Source organism: Arachis hypogaea, chromosome 19 (assembly GCF_003086295.3).
Source record: "Arachis hypogaea cultivar Tifrunner chromosome 19, arahy.Tifrunner.gnm2.J5K5, whole genome shotgun sequence".
In the NCBI taxonomy this organism is placed as follows: Eukaryota; Viridiplantae; Streptophyta; class Magnoliopsida; order Fabales; family Fabaceae; genus Arachis; species Arachis hypogaea.
This window is the reverse complement of record NC_092054.1, coordinates 83,171,839-83,189,446: the sequence shown is the minus strand read 5'-3', so window position 1 is coordinate 83,189,446 and position 17,608 is coordinate 83,171,839. Positions and strand designations below refer to the sequence as shown.

The 17,608-nt window shown below is 33.0% G+C and overlaps 1 long non-coding RNA gene across 1 annotated transcript; it reads left to right on the top strand.

Annotated features, from left to right (window-relative positions):
* The first annotated feature begins 15,453 nt into the window (after positions 1 to 15,453).
* Positions 15,454 to 17,343, top strand: LOC140182485 (uncharacterized). Its single transcript, XR_011878141.1, has 3 exons — positions 15,454 to 15,951; positions 16,055 to 16,160; positions 16,735 to 17,343. It is a non-coding gene; the product is annotated as an uncharacterized lncRNA (long non-coding RNA).
* Positions 17,344 to 17,608: the final 265 nt, after the last annotated feature.

The following is a 17,608-nucleotide window of genomic DNA, read 5'->3' as shown; positions in this document are numbered from 1 at the left end:
TCATCAAAAGGCGTCTCTCTAGTATTTCATTAAGGGGCTACATAACAGTAACATCATACGGAGGCCTTAGGCTAAAGTTTGTAGATAAACGGGGTGTAGACATTGGCTGATCTCACGGTATATACGTATAAATAGAAAACAAATCTCGCTCTAGACTCAGAAGACTACCAGAGTAGAACCCTTTTGCAAAACGATCATCAAAGGACTACGGGAGGATACTCTTGCTTCCATCTGGAAGGGGAAGGGAGAGAGAAGCGGTAAGAATTGGAGAGTTCTTAGTAAGGTCAGGGTTATTAGTTAAGTTCATTAATTCTATGTTGTTTAGCAGACAAATAGCAGAATACAGAGAGGCAGTAAATAGAAGATATAGATAAATAGGGAAAAAAGAGAACACAGAAAGCAGAAAACAAAGAGAAGAATACAAGAAAATAAAACATAGACACAGAGAATAGAATACAAACAAAGAAAGCATACATTCATACAACAATCATAACAGAGGAAGAGCACAACCAAGTATGATGCATGTCTATCCCTAGTGCAGGTAATGAGCTCATTTGTCGGTTACATACCCGCTCTCAATGTTACCCGAACTCCTTTGACCAGGTAAGGCTTTTCTATTGGAAATACCCATCGTGAGAGTCCTTTGACTTGCAGGGCGGAGCTAGTTAATTTATATCTGCCCAACACACTCACTGTAAGAGTCCTTTGACTTCACACACACATTGTAAGAGTCCTTTGACTTACAGGAGCATATGCTAGTTATGTGTGTTCTTGATACCTCTGTAAGAGTCCTCTGACTTACAGAATAGCAATGTAGCTAAGTATGCCAGGAAAGCGTTCTAGATGGTCGCACCACCATCTATCTGACTGCCTTAATGCAACAGATGAACATACAAATATCTCTAAAGTTGCCTTAATACAACAAATGACCTTTCAACATGCCTTCTGCTTGTTCTCTAATCTCTTTATCATATTACTCTGTTCTCTTTGTCTCTTTACCCTGCTCTAGTTTTTCTGTTTAACGTATGTATTTATAGTTTATGTAAATTTCGGTATGAATAGTTAACCAGTCCTAAGTATAGGTTCATTAAGTCTATACTAAAACAGTTTAACTTTTCATATTATACCTAACCCTAGGCACAACTCAAATACTAACTATGCTGCTCCTAGTTTGTTCACTAATCCCCATTTGTTTCTGTCATTAAAACTTTACCGACTTCTTTGATTTTTATCTTTTCTTCAACTTTTTACCTTTTCTTTTGTCTTTGCCTCACTAATATGTTATTACCACTCCCTAAGTATTTTGTGAAGGTAATTACGAGATTCTGAGCTTAAACTTGTCTTTCTAAAGCTTTTACGAAAAACTGCTTTTTTCGCATTATTTTATTATTTTTAATTAAATATTATTTTTTATTTTATCATTGAATTTTCAAAAATTGCCTTCTTTTTACCTTTAACTTTATAAATTCACTTTTTACCACCCGTAACTTTTAATATTTCTACTTTAACCACCCTAACTTTTGCAAATTACAAAATATCCCCCCAAACACCAAAATATTTACTTCCTTGCCCTTTTTTGGATCAGAAATTTGTTCTTCATTGTTCTTCACCACACTCAAAGTGTTCTTCGTAAATTCTTCAGATTCTTTCTTTGTTTTCACCCGTTTTTCAATCTTTTTAGTAATCGATTTTTACCATAATTCATAATAAAATGGCAGGCACTAAAGCCCCATATTTTCTACTTGATTTTAACACAAAATCAACCCCAATTTAAGGGTTAGGGTTCAAAATTCCAGCAGCCACAAGAACATGCAATCATAGCTTGAATATCATCAATTTTTCACCAAAATTTCAACAAGAATCACTCATATAAACAATCAATTTCAAGCATAGCCAAACCATATCATAATCACACAACTCAAATACAATTAATCAAGATTAATTTTACTAAACCCTACCTTGATTTGCTGCTCAAAATTTGGTTGCCCCTTAGGGTGTTCTTTAAGCACTTTTTCCTCCTAAATCACATCAAGAACAACTTTAAATCCCTAAAATCCTAACTAACTTAACCTTAATAAACATGTTAGGAAGCAATTCCTCACCTTAAACGTGCTGAAAATTGAAGATATTTGGCCCACAAGTCAAGCTAAGCAAGAGATCTAAGGAAGAACATCAGGAAAAGACATGTTTAAGCATGTTTCCTTGAAAACCGAATTCAAAGGGAAAGAAAACAGCCATCTCACCTTATTTTCAGCCTTGATATATTACATGGTTTTGTAGAGAAAGAAGAGATGATCATTTTGGTCGAATTGGAATTTTGATTTGAGTTTTAGTTCATAAGAAATCAAGTTTTGAAGATTTATGAACCAAGAACTTTCTCTCTTTTCTCTCTTGGAGATTTTCAGCCACAATGAAGAAATAAGACAGCCTTGGGGGTCTTGGGGGTGAGGGAAGAGCTGTGATTGGTTGGCTTGGGAGGTGGTTAAAATAATATTAAAATGTCTCCAGTGTATAACTACTAAAACTAGATGTATCAGAACACGTAAAAATATCTTTAAAAATTCTTATCTGAGCTACTAGCAAAAATGACAATAGTAACATATACCATATGAGAATAGAACATGTATGATGAGGCATTAGCATTGGTAAAGTCATCCGAGAGTGCTGGTGCTAATCTGCACCAGTAAACTGTGAACCCGGTTAAATCGATCTCCTGTTTTTAACTAAAATAGACCAGGTGATATTATAATATCATTCAGGCAGCTTCTAGTACTAATATTATGATAATATTATATTATTATCTCTCTTCTCTCATGAATCGAGTCCGGTTCGTCAAACTGAGACTATTTACAGAAACCAGAATCAAAAGCTCCTAACCAATGCTGTTCAAAAATTAGGTTCTTTGAGACTTCGTTGTCGAGCTTGCCTCAAAAGAGGTCCCTGCTTAGTGATGACATGATGATGATGTAGATTGAGGTGCTTGATGATATAGCAGAGATGTTCCCTTCACTGATCTTCCGAAAAACTCCGTATCTTCAGAAAAGATCTTGTATACCCAAAAACTAGGTTGTTACATTCTACCCTCCTAAAAAAAAATTTTGCCTTCAAAATTTCAGCCACGTGTAGAATTCATCTTCAAGCAGTCTATTTCCTTCAAGCTATCCTGATGAAGAGATCGGTCCATTCTTTACAGCACCCAAATCTGACATAATCATAGCCATGGAGATCATAACATCTATGAAGATAGTTGTGTCTTAGATCAATTCGTCATTTGAAACTCAATTAAACTATGCCTATTCACAGTCATTGAGGTCTTATCCGCACCAAACAATCAATATTAAGGTGATCAATCTTAATATCTCAAGTTAAGCACGAACATTCCCAAAATGAGCATTCATAGACATTCATGCCAAATGTATCTTAAAGATACCCTAATAGTATGAGACACAAAATAGAGTATACAATGAAGCGTAGTCGATCCACTCCCCAGGCTCTACTGGGAATGAACTGCTCTGATACCAAATTGTAACGATCCAATTTTCAGTATCTCTAGACCATACCAAAAACTGAGTGCTACCAACTTGTCTTCCTAATTATTATCTATTATTTAATATATGAGCCTAATTCGTTGTGAAAAACGTAGTTATAATGCTAAAAAGTGTATAAAATATCCACTCATCAAAAACTGAATTCAAAGGGGAAGGGAACATCCATCTCACCTTATTTTTGGTCTTGATATGTTATATGGTTTTGTAGAGAAAGAAGAGATGATTATTTTGGTCGGATTGAAATTTTGATTTAAGTTTTAGTTCAAAAGAAATGAAGCTTTGAAGATTTATGAACCAAGAACTTTCTCTCTTTTCTCTCTTAGAGATTTTTTTCCACAATGAAGAAATGAGACAGCCTTGGAGGTCTTGGGGGTGAGGGGAGAGCTGTGATTGGTTGGCTTGAGAGGTGGTTAAAATAATATTAAAATATCTCCGATGTATAACTACTAAAACTATATGTATCGGAACACATGTAAAAATATCTCTAAAAATTCTTTTCTGAGCTACTAGCATAAATGAAACTAGTAACATATATCATATGAGAATAAAACATGTATGATGGGGCATTAGCATTGCTAAAGTCATGCGAGAGTGCTGATACTAATCTGCACCAGTAAATTGTGAACCCGGTCAAATCAATCTCCTGTTTTTAAGTAAAACAGACCAGGTAATATTATAATATCATTCAGGTAGCTTCTAGTACTAATTTTATGATAATATTATATTATTATCTCTTTTCTCTCAGGAATCAAGTCCAGTTCGTTAAACTGAGACTATTTACAGAAACCAGAATCAAAAGCTCCTAACCGATGCGGTTCAAAAACTAGGTTCTTCGCGACTGCGTTGTCGAGCTTGCCTCAAAAGAGGTCGTTGCTTAGTGATGACATGATGATGATGTAGATTGAGGTGCTTGATGATATAGAAAAGATGTTCCCTTCACTGATCTTTCAGAAAAATCCATATCCTCAGAAAAGATCTTGTGTACCCGAAAACTAGGTTGTTACACATACCAAGTTAGACTCAAACACGATTGTAGATGCTATCAGGTTATTGGTTGAAGCAAACCCACTATAAAGGTGAAATATTTTATTGTAGAAGTTTAATCCAAGTTCAACTACACTGTAAGTTACCATAAGGCTTGGTTGGCAAAGCAAAAGCCCATCGCAAAAATTTTCGGTGATTAGTAAGTTTTTTACCAGACTCTGGCAGTGTGGTGTAAAGCAATAACATGTCAGGATCTCGTGTTTAAATAAAATCTCTTCCTGTTTATAATGAGAGTGAGGAGGTGAATGGTGCATGAGTTCTTTACCGGGTATTTTGGAGCTTCTATCCATGTATTACAGAATTTAGACAATGCAAGCCATTGGTGCAGGTTAATGGCACACACCTTTACGAAAAATATAAAGGTGCACTTTTGGTCGCGGTTGCACAGGATGGGAACCAAAACATTGTGTCAATTACTTTTGCCATGGTGGAGAGTGAAATGGCAGATGGGTGAAACTTTTTCCTTAGTAACTTGCGAAGATATGTTGTTACTTACTACAAGACACATGGCAGATAGCAGCATTTTATTAGAGTTGTTTCAAAAACAGCCGCTATCTGCAGTTTAGCGGCAATGTTGGTGGCAAATTTGAGAGAAGCTGTTATTTGCTCTTTCTTCTCAAGGTTCAATTAGTTGGCCCTTTCTCAAATCTTTATCTCAATTTTAATTCTAATTTTCTTCACTCTCACTAGTTATAATACATTCTCTTTTCTCCAACTTCCACCACCGTCTTTACACCCCCAAACTTTCTATGTTGTGCTAGCTCCTCTGCTTCTTCTACTCCCTCTGTTCTACCAGATCTGTTCACTATTTCATCCACTTATCACTATGTGTGGTTCAAATCTGCGGTAGCGACACGAGTATCCTGCCACTGTCACCTCCACCACGCCCGTCACATGTTCTTCTCCTTCTTCCTTTATTTCTTTATTTGGATTGTCATTTATTTTTCTTCTTTTTTCTGCTAGGTTTTCATGCTCTTACAAGAGGAGAAGTGCCCCTTGCCCATAACAAAAGTGCTATTCTATCCCAAATCTGCTCGCTGCTCGTGCCTTCTTCCTTCTGCTTTGCACCTTGACTTTTGGTTTTCTCTTTATGGTTCTTTTTTGTTCTAATTTTTTGCTTAGTCTAAATCCTGGTTTTGTTTTAGCTCTTAGGTTTTTTTACTAATTAAATTGATTGTTTTGATTTATTGAAGAAGAAGAGAAAGCTCAATAGAGAATCTTTTTAGCATATTCCATTCAATCTCTAAACCAAGTTGTAAATTGCAATGTGAGAATAATTTTTACAAATATTTTTATAAATTTGTCAAAATCAAGTGATACCCATTGAGTTTGTAAAGAGGAGCTTAGAAGTTAGGTCATGAATCTTGGTTGATATTAAGACTATTAAGCCTACTTATATTTTTAATGTTGATGATTTCACTAGTGCATTTGATGTGGTTTGAGGCTAACAAAATAGAATCTATTGGTGTTGATCTTGTTGATGTGCTAACATTGGCAAACGCTTGCAAGGACCATAGTCTCCCCATGATGAATTATGCCTTTAGTGACAATTTTGAATATAAACCAAATTCTAATGTGTTATAGTACTAATTAACCACTGACATTGAATTATTTTGCAAGTTGGATATTCAGGTATATTATTGTGCTTTTGGTTTGATTATTATGTCCCCACTTTTATTTATGATCATTGAATTATTAGAGTAAAATTTGTTACTGTCTACAAGGCCATTACATATTTAACTTTGTTGAACCACTTGTATAATGATCGTGGTTAACATATCATAGTTTGTCTTGCTTCTATTTTGGAAAATTGGAATGGAAAACTAAAGGTTTTTTTTTTCTTTCTTCTTTTTATAAATTGTTCTATCTTTGGAGGTTTTCATTGATTATGTGATTTTATTGGATTTCAGAGAAGGAGCAGTAGGATTAATGAGGACAAAGAAAGGTAAACTTGGATTTCTTCTAAGGATATAATATTTTTTTTTTCTTTCTACAAACTTTCATTTAAGTTGGAATTAGGTCAATATTTATTCTTGGGCCTCCTATTAGCAACTAATAGTCTTTTCTTCTTTGCTATCATTATGGTTTTAATTTTGGGTCAAAATATTGTAGAAGCAGAGGGTCTTTAGTTTTAGAATTTGACTGGCTTTATGTGTAAGAGATTGGAAGTACCTATACCTTTTCTTATTCAACTTTTGGTTTTCTTTTGTGATAATTTGTTGTATATGTTTTACAACAAGAGATTATTTGTTTTGGAAATGGCCACCCAAGCAATTTTAAAGATGACAGGGTCCACTAGAACAGCTGACAAAGTCAATTCTTTTTTTATATAAAGATGTATGCTTTCAAAGATTTACTAACTTCACTACAAGAATAAGGCCGATTAGCTACTACAAAAATTGTCGTAAAGTCATCGCTAATCTGATGCAAAATATGATTTGTGACGGATTAGCTTCCGCCTAGCAACTAATGCTTTCGTCGCTAATTACAAGTCGCAGATCAGTGAGGCAAACACAACAGTCGCTAATTCATTGAAAAGTTTTTTTAGCGAATGAAAGATAGTCGCAAATCCATCACTTTTGTAAAAGCTAATTTCATAGAAGAAATAGATTAAACAATAGTCGCTAATTAGCGACAAACTCTACTACATCAGACTCATCGCTAAATCCAAGCTAACTTCGTAGACAAAATGGAATGTTTAGTTGACACTAATTAGCGAGAAATTTTTCCGAACCTAACTCGTCGCAAGTTGGCCGCTAATATGATCACGAATCTATCACATTTTATAGCCAATCTATAGCTAATCTTTGAAAATCTTTAATCAAATTTGTAGGAATTTTGTCGCTAAACCAAAACTATTATAAATGAGAAAGCAAAATTACGAAGTAGTCGCTAATGTGCTAAGAAATAATATATAGTCAATTAATTGCAATACTATCGTAAATGTCATCGCAAATTCCTTTTAAACTAGTAACAAATTAATAGGTATGTGACAAATGTTTCAGTCGCAATATCGTCTTTAAGTTGTCACCATCATGAATGAGTTTAGAATACCAATTCATACAAATATAATTAGTTCATCAAAATTATACATGTTTAAAAAAGTTCAAACCATGTTTAAAAAAATTGGATATTGAAGCTTAACCTAATAATAACCAAGTCCACCAAGTCTTGGACTTGATCAAACGCCTATTCTATCTATTCAATAGCCCTAAAAAACATGACTTAATTAGTAAATTAATAAAGAAAAAAGCTCAGTTATAATATCATGTAAAAGTAAGTATTCACTCACTTATTTAAAAATGTTTCAATCTCGTTGCACAAACGTGATCCTGCTTCTTCCATAAAATTCATTATATATTATACATCTCAGTTTCTCATTGCACATTAAAAAGTAAAAAAAAAAACAAAAAATAAAAATAAACAACACCTAAGACTTGGTAGTTGATAGAGTGAGGTAAATGTATTAAACCGTATACTTGCTTCTTCAAAACTGTAGGTATCTACATCAGTATCTATGTTTGCAAACATAGTTGGTTGATTTGCTAATATACTGCTGGACAAGGTAGAAATATTGTTTTCTTCATCATTCCTCTCTTTTATTATTATGCACAAAATATGAGGAAAATCATCTATTTTAGTATACCTGCAGGCATGAGCAAAAAAAATGAAAAGAAGATAAACCTTAAGTGGCCTCTCATGGTTAAGAAGACATCAGATAAACATTATTAATAATATCATAAAAATATATTTAACTTTAAAATATTTAAATACATAGAAAGAAACAACCTTTATACAATCCCTATATTTGGTGTTAATAACTGAATTTTCTATACCTGTAATCGAATAGAACAAAGAACTAAGATCAAATTTCAAATTAATGGTCACACTTTTGCATGTTCCCTTGACACTCAAAATATACTTACATAATTCACTTGGCAATTAATATTCGAAGTTTGCGAATAACAAAATTAAAAATTATATGTAAGCACTAACCACAAGGCATAGCCGACAAGTGGGAAACTCTAACGAATAACAAACTTACTGATGCTTCATCAACCAATATAGATGGTAGTGTATTCTCTGTTGCAATGACTACACCATTTGCAGCTGCAAGAGTGAAACACAACTACATATTACATGGTCTTGTAAAGAATAGGGAACTTTTCTACCACAGATGATCATCATATACTGAACACACTGTAAAAACTTTTACCTACTACTCAGCTAATATATCACCAACATCTAACTAGAGAGCAGATTCTTAAGAGTATCATTTCTTTTACAGTGGCTCTTATAAAAACCTAATAACAAAAATAAGTAGAAGCCCCACACAAATTTAGTCACTAATTTCTTCCCTACTTAACAATTATAATTAGTTACAAGTACCAGTACAAATAAAAAGAAAAAGATGCCGAGAGGGAACAGTAGCGATCGATACCTTCTTCAAATGGTGGCCACAGAGAGCAAGCTGAGCAACGAGCAACAAATTTGGCCCCGCAGAGAGAAACAGAAGAGCAGCAACAACCATTTGCGACAGTAGCAACAACAAAATTTTGCTAAATTTTAGAATTAGCAAAATGATAAAATAAAAAAAAATCGAAAAAATAAAGGGAGAAGATCTACTGGCAGCGGTGCAAGCAGCGGAGGTGCAGTGTTGCGAAGAGGAGGCAATGGCAGAGCCGAATGTAGCGGCAACGTCGTTCACCAAGAGGCGCTTTCTCTCTATCTCAGTGGTTTAGGTGTTGCTACTAGATTTGGAAATGCGTTGGTGGAGGAGGCGCCTTTGCTCAAGGTGGTGTTATAAAAACACTTAGCATGGAAAATTCTTGCAGTGTGACTGCATCTGGAGATTAATTATTCAAGGGATGCACATCACACTATATTATGCAAAAAAAATCATACATCACACTATAACGTGCAAAAAACTATACATCCTACTTATTCACGAAGTCATAACATGAAATCATACATCACAATAACTAATAAACAAACCTGAAATCAAAAGGGACAGAACAATAATCAACCTGACTCAGAAATTACTAACAAATTAGCAGAAGCATACAAACAAGTTAAAATCATTAACAATTTTGCAAAAATAGCAAGTGCAGATGGAACCATAATTAACTTGTTAGAAAATTAAATGAAGAATATTCAAGAAAGTAGTACAGCTACAACATACTAGAACATCGAAGAAGTTCAAAATCAAATTGAATTGGAATTGAATACAAGTTGCACTCATCATCTCCATATTAGAAGAATGAAGAATCATGAATTGGTAGCTTCAAGATTGATGATTAAGAATTTGAAGCAAAATTGAACAAGGAATTGACTAGTTATAACAACTAGTGCTTAGTTGTTATAAGAATTATTATTTTATTATGAAGGTTTGCCTATATAAAGGCTTCATATGTATGTTGTTATCTATCTCTCCATGAACAAAAAATACTTAGTGTTTGTTTCAAAAAATTCTCTCTTTATTATTATGAGCGTTATTGAGTTTGAGAGATGAAAAATATGATAGCGTCATTTATATGAGTGAGTGATCCTAGGGCCAATTAAGTGTGGGTATTATACTTACATAACTTGACTAAAAAAAATTCAAGAAGCAAAAAAAAAAAAGCAAACCACCGAATTAGAAATAAAACCAAACTGAATCAGAAAGAACAAATAAAATCAAAACAAAAAACAAATCAGAATATAACAATTTCAAGAATCAGAATCGTAACAACAAACTTAGAAACAGAACATAAAAAATTAGAATAATAGAAATAGAAATTCAAAGCAGGATTAACAAAATAAAAACCCTAATAAATAGAACAAAATATAAATAGAGTAATAAAATAAACAGAACAAAAATCAAACCCTAAATCATTGCTACAATTTCAAAAAAAATTAGCAGAATCCATCAGTAAGCAAATAAAGGAACAATAATCAACAATAGGAAATATAACCAACCTGACACGGAGGCTCTATTTCTGGTGCATGCTGCTATTGTGGATGGAGGACGACGGCAACTGTTGGTGCAGGGAGGACTAAGATTTATACAAAGAAGGTGATTATACATAGAAGCACATATTATGATTTATATACTAGGACACAAGCACAAAACTGCAACAAATTATAGAGAGGGATAAACCCTAAGTGCAATAGATTACACAGAGAAGGAGAGAGTATCACACTTGAAGCCAAGTGGAAGTGGAGGAGGACTGGAGGAGGGACAACCCACGACTGCGGCGGGATGCTGTCAACGGCAGACGGTGGCTTCTTCCTATTGGATGCGAGCGGGCAACAAACATGCAAAGTAGAGCGTAGAGTAGTGGAATAAGGACGATGTATGGGACGTGCAGCGGATAGGAGAATGGACGAGGTGGCGGAGACAAGAATCCCCACGGCGGTAGAGAGGAGAATTGACGACGCCGCAAACAGAGAGAATGGTGATGGCGCGGGTGAGAAGGTAGAGTAACGAGGGATGGTGGAACGGTGAGAGAGAGAGTTGATGGCGCGAGTGAGAAGGGAGAGTAGCTACAAAGAGTGAAGAAAGGAGAGTGTTGTCGGGGAATATGCAAATAGGGATTAGGGTTAGCTTTCTTCTCTGTTTTCCTTTTTCTTCGTGAGTGACAGTTAAAAGGTTAGGTGAGACTTGAGTGTGTGCGGATGAGTGAAAGATGGTGAGGGATGAGTGGGTTAGTAAAATTAGGATTAGAATGAGCTAAAAGAATAAGTTTAATGTAAAAATTTGTATAAAATTAGAGGTAGAATAGGGATTTTTTTATTTAAATTAAATAAATATAAAATTTATGAATATATATAAAATACAGTGTAATTACATAAATTCATAATTGGCCATATCTCGGGTACTGAGAGGAATTTTGAATTGGTGGCAGTATCGAGATATGGTCATTTTAATCGGAACGTTTCAATTAATATGGGAGATAGACGGTTTTATTGGGCGATTTTAACTCAAGTCACGTAATTTGAAACCGTCAATTTAACACATAATTTGAAACTGTCAATTTAATATTACAAATTTTGTAAAGTTGCTCATGTACTCTATTATTTGAAATGTTCAAATGTATCGTTCAAATTATATTAAAAGTTTCAAATTTAAATTAAATATCATTTAAATTTTGTTTATCAAAATTTTTAAATTTTTTATGTTTTTATTTTTTTTAGTACTAATAGATGGTTTCTAAAAAATTAATGTAATAGCAATTTTAAATTACGTGAGTTGATTGCTATGGTTTAAATGGACAATTTTAAATTATGCGTTTAAATAGGCAGTTTCAAATCATGTGATTTGAGTTAAAACCGCCCATTAAAACCGTCTATCTTCCATATTAATTTGAAACGTTCATATACTGGAATGAATGGTTATAAATATTATTTATGATTATTTTAAAAAAGTACTATATTTAATAAAATTATTGCTCCTAGGTATTATTGTGTGATATTATTAGATTAATTTTATATTGTATAGATACTATCTTACTAAATAATTTGTTACAAAAATATTGTATTTTATGACAAATTATCTTTTTATTACAAAATTATTAGTAAGCAAGTATTCGACATTCAAATCTCATCTCTGTGTATATAACAATTTATTAGCTAGTGACAAACTGTTAAATAGAACTTCAATCCGTAGCAGATTAACTATTGACTTGTCGGGTTAAGGAATACCATGAAAAACCAAAAATAGTAAGGGTATATATATATATATATATATATATATATATATATATATATATAAAAGATATGTTATTTTGCCAACAAAAAGTGAGTCTGTATATGTATATGTATATATGATGAATGGACGATCATTTTAAAATATTTTATGACTTTTTTAGTTTAATCTTAATCATTTATGTAAAATATTTAATAGCTCATACAAATTTGACCCGTATACTCTAATATATTTGTTAGTATTATTTATTAAATTTAATTATAAATGTAAATATAATCATTATATATATATATATATATATATATATATATATATATATATATATATATATATATATATTCCTTAATCTATTTCTATACATAGGTATTGATTACTTCTTGTATCAAAGTAGTTTAGTTATTGAAAATTTTTTTTTATAGGCTTCAATTTTTTAGCTATTCCAAACAATTTATAACTAGAGTCTAATCTGATTAATTTTTTTGTTTTTTTATTAAATATTGGAAAAAATCCAATTTTTTTGGGGTGAGCAATTAAAAAAATAATATTATCTAAAAAAATACTTTTAAGTTAACCGTGTTACTTTTTTTAGATGGCTAATTGAATTTCAGGTCGGGTCCACAAAAAACAAAAAATGTACTAGTTCATTTTGAAAAAAAAAGGCATCCGTTAGGCTTGAGAGTCGACCAGCTTAATTCGCTATTTTTTCTGGTTAATCGAACTAAGTCGTTTAGGCTTGCATTTTTATGAGTTTGATTTTAGAGTCAAATACCCATCTATGTAAGTCAGGTAAACAAGCTAGTTCGACAGATTTAGCCCATTTTAATGATCCTAATTAATTCAAGAGCTAGCTCTGTTTAATCTTTATTAAATGAATTCCTAAATAATTCTAATTAATAATAAAACTTATATGATCATATGCAAATAAATTCTCATATATAACAATTTAATTATCTTTTTTATTATATATTTTTCTAATTTATTTTGTGATTGAAAATTAGCAAACATTATGCTCCTATTTCCTAAAAATATTGAATTTTAAAATTGTCGTTAAATTATATTAATTTTAAACTTCAATTCAAATCAATAGCAAATTTTCCATTAAAATAACAACAAATTTGTGATTTAATTCAAAAAATAATCCTTTTTTAAGGAAAAGCTTTTGATTTGAGTTGGTTGTGAAATTTTTGAGAATTGACATCTTACTAGAATATTATAAGTTATTAGTTAATAAAACTTTTAGCTAGCTAATTATTAGTCACGACTTTGGAACTTTAATTATCCTCTCGTTTAAAATTGCTTTAGATTAGTGACAAATTATATTAGCGTGCTTGGCAAATTTGCTTCAAACTTTTCATGAATTTTTCATGAATTTATATAGAGGTTAGTGATTAGTAGCAACATGAAATAAGGACAGAATAAGGACTAACGTTTTTTCTCACAAATTTGTAGCAACATGAAATAAGCGAGAAAGGTCTATTAGTTGTTAAACGGTCGCTAATTCCTCACTAAATAAGCTTTTGATTAGCGACTCAATTACGACCAGTTACTTCTAAAATTTTCTCGATTAGCTTTGGATTTGTTATAACTCTGCGACGGATTTCCAACAAGATTATCGTGTAATTTGCTACAAAATAGGTAGGATATAGCTTTTACTTTGCGACAAGATTGTATTTGCCAAGTTGCTCGCTAAATTAAACTTGTGACAAGTTAGCGACAAATATATTTTGCCTGCTAATCAGTGACTTGAAATCAACGAACGAAGTGTGTCAGTTGTTAAATGGTCGCAAATTTCTCGCTACTTAGAAACTAATTAGCAAGGAACACTTCCCTAGCTGAATGATTTATCTGTTGTGACGAGTTTGTGACGACTATTTTCTGTTGCAACCCTAATTTTAAATTTTACAATATTATGCGACAAATTAGCGAGAAACTAGTTGCTCGCTAAAAAGTAAAAACTTTGGTGACAAATTATGTAGGAAATTATCCATCGCAAAATGCATTTCAAGTCTTTGTGATGGATTAGCTAGTAACATCGTTCCTCGCTAATTAGCCTTTTCGCACAAAGTTTATTTAGCGACGAACTAGTGTGTGAATTTTTTCTCGCTAATTGTATATTAAACACTTGCGACGAAATATTGACAATAATATCCCTCGCTACTTTACTTTTATTCGATTAAACTCCTAAGTGACTAATTTGCTATAACATTATCACTCGCTAATTAATTTGTGACAAATTAGCGAGTAAATTTTTCTCGCTCTTTTTTTAGCTACAAAATTCAATTTGCGAGAAACAAACTTACTCGTGAATCTCTCTCTAATCAGTCACTTTTTTCAAGTTCGGATATTTTGTGACCGCTCATTAATTTTGTCGTTAGTGCGATACTAATTCCTCGCAAGTTAGTGATGGATTAGTGACAAAAAATATTTCTCGCAAAAATTCGTCGCTAATTTGTCAAATTCTTGTAGTGCTTTGCCAGTTCTTTAAGTTGTAATTCTTGAAAACTATAAGTGTTGACTATCATAATTATACTAAAATATTCCACTTCTAATTTTGGTTGATCTTTGTGTAATGCTTACTCTTCTTTTCCGTCATATTATCTGTCTCGATATGACTTAATAAAAAATGTTGGAATTAAAAAATAAATAAATGTGTGCAATCAAGTGTTGGATGTTGTTGTTTTGTATTTAGTTGCATCAAGCTCGATGGAATTGGCATTTTTGTATGCAGGGTCTTATCATAATTGATAGAAATATTCTAGATATACTGCAGTACATGGCAATGGAATATAATGTAGATGACTTAATATGGCATGCTTTTATGAAGACCTGTAATTTAGTACCCAATGGCTTAAATTGGAGAAATTGAATCTTGTGAAGATGGATGTTAGTCTATTGAAATGTCCAAATAATAGGTTGGTTATTGTCATGGTTAGTGATTTAATATGTACTTGGTACTTTTACTTTATGTTTGTTCTATTTTGGTTTGGCTTTGTAAAGAATTGGTATGGTTGCCTATGTAATTTTTATACTTCACTTTGATGAGTATTTATAAGAAAAAGTAGTTATTGATGGAAAGTGATACTGGACTGCCTTAATTTATATCTTTCAATTTAAAAAAAAAAATCAAATTACGACGGTTTTAAACTGCCATCATTTCTTAAAAATCATGTCTTTGTAAAAATCGGCGGCTTGTAACCGCTACAAAAACAAAATTTTGTATGACATAGCTTGGCCTAGCTATAACAAGAATCCCCTAATGTCCGGGATCAATAGTTCACCAAGTGGGTGGTACGATTACTTCCAATAATCACTTTCAATTTCGTTTATTTTTAAATTACCACTTTAAATTCAATTTTAATGTTTTTTTTTTGTTTTCCTTATGGAGGAGAGCTTATGGTGGACTGATGTCCACGATGCCCAATCCAAAAGACGTTCGACTATCGCATAGGTCGACGTCTTTAGCAGAAGCTAGGAGAGGTCCGTTATGGCAAGGAGGAGGCTAGCCAGTGGTTGTGATCCTATTTGTTGTGATAGTTATGAGCCAACTAGGATAATGATATTGACTTTAGGCATCGACAAACCACAATTCCACAAACAAAGCGAACAAGGCATTCGTCAAGGGGCGGCTCCATGAACTATAGGATTCTGCCACTCTTACAAAGAATAAGAAGAGTATGAAAATTAATTTATTTAGATAATTTTAAGTTAATTTTACTTTTTACTTTATAATTAATTAATTATCACTTATTTTAACCTGTTTGTTTGTAATGTGCAGGCAAAGTTATTGGACCACGTTCCTCTTGATTCCGAAGTCTTCAAGTACAGCCACTAACAAGGAAAATAACGAGTTCTATATGGATAAGCAGTTCGAAGACTTAATGGTAACTTGTCTTTATTTCATAACTTAATATTTTTTAAACAATAGTGTCTTGTTTGTATTTTGTAACGTATAATTCTTGTGTGTTATACTAAAATCACATATTTGAACATATAACACAGGTAACCCAACTTCCTAGTTGTATACTATTAGTTTTCCATAACTACTCATTAATACTACCAAATTTAGTAAGTAACAACAAAACCTCTTTTAAAGTTCAGATTAAAAAAATAAAATAACTCGGCAAGTAACAACTATGACTATCATTGACTAAAATAACTTTTTTTTCAACTGGTACATTTCTTCCTACTTGCTGCTGGTTCAGAGAGATGAAAAAGTGTAGTTGTTGTGCTTGAGAGAAAAATGAAGTGTGAAAGATGAGAAACGAGGAGAGAGAGAAATGGTTTGCGCTTTAGGAGAGAGGAGGCATGATGAGCGGATATTTTATACGCTTTTTGACATCATTTTCACATAGTTTTTAGCATGTTTTATTTAATTTTTAAGTTTTCATTGGTTTTAGTGTTAAATTCACATTTTTGGATTCTACTTTGAGTTTGTGTATTTTTATGCAATTTCAGATAATTTCTGGCTAAAATTGAGGAGCTGGAGCAAAAGTCTGATTCAGAGACAGAGAAAGCACTGCAGATGCTATCCGAATCTGACGTCCTTGGAAAGAGATTTTCTGGAGCTACAGAAGTGCACATGGAGCGTTCTCAACGGCTATGGAAAGCTAACTTTCAGATCTTTCCAGCAATGTATAATAGTCCATACTTTGCTTTAGATTAGAAGGCCCAAAACTGGCATCCAACGCCAGCCTATTGCCCCCTTTCAGGCGTCCAACGCCCAAGGAGATGAGACTAGCGTCCAAATGACCAAAGAGGACCCCAGTGTTCAATGCCCTAGAGGCCTCCTAGCATGTGGATCTCATCAAAGCTCAGCCCAAACACTCATCAAGTGGGCCTCAGAAGTGAATTTTAGCACTGAAAAGACTCTTTTACCCTTACTAGTTATTAGTTTAGTATTTAAGGGATTAGATTTATGTTATTCACACATCATCTACAACTTTACACCATATTTTTGTTCACCATTGTATTTTCTATCAGTATGAGTTTCTAAACCTCCTAGGTTAAGGGGAGGAGCCCTGCGGAGTTCTATGAATTAATAAAAGTATTACTGTTTTTCTTCAATCCGTGTTTGATTTAATTCTAAAATATATATTCGTTCTTCAACATGGTGAATGGGATGATCCGTGACATTCAGCTCTGTTCATCATACCAAGATTGCATGCCTGACAACCACCCGTGTCTTCTTGGGTTCGTGTGAATACGTGACTGGAAAGCATCGAACCGCCAGCTTGATTATACATCTCTCAGACGGCTAATCCATGACTTCATTGGGGACTTCTTGACACACCAGTTCAGCCAATTTATGGGGAGATTAGGGTCTCTGTGG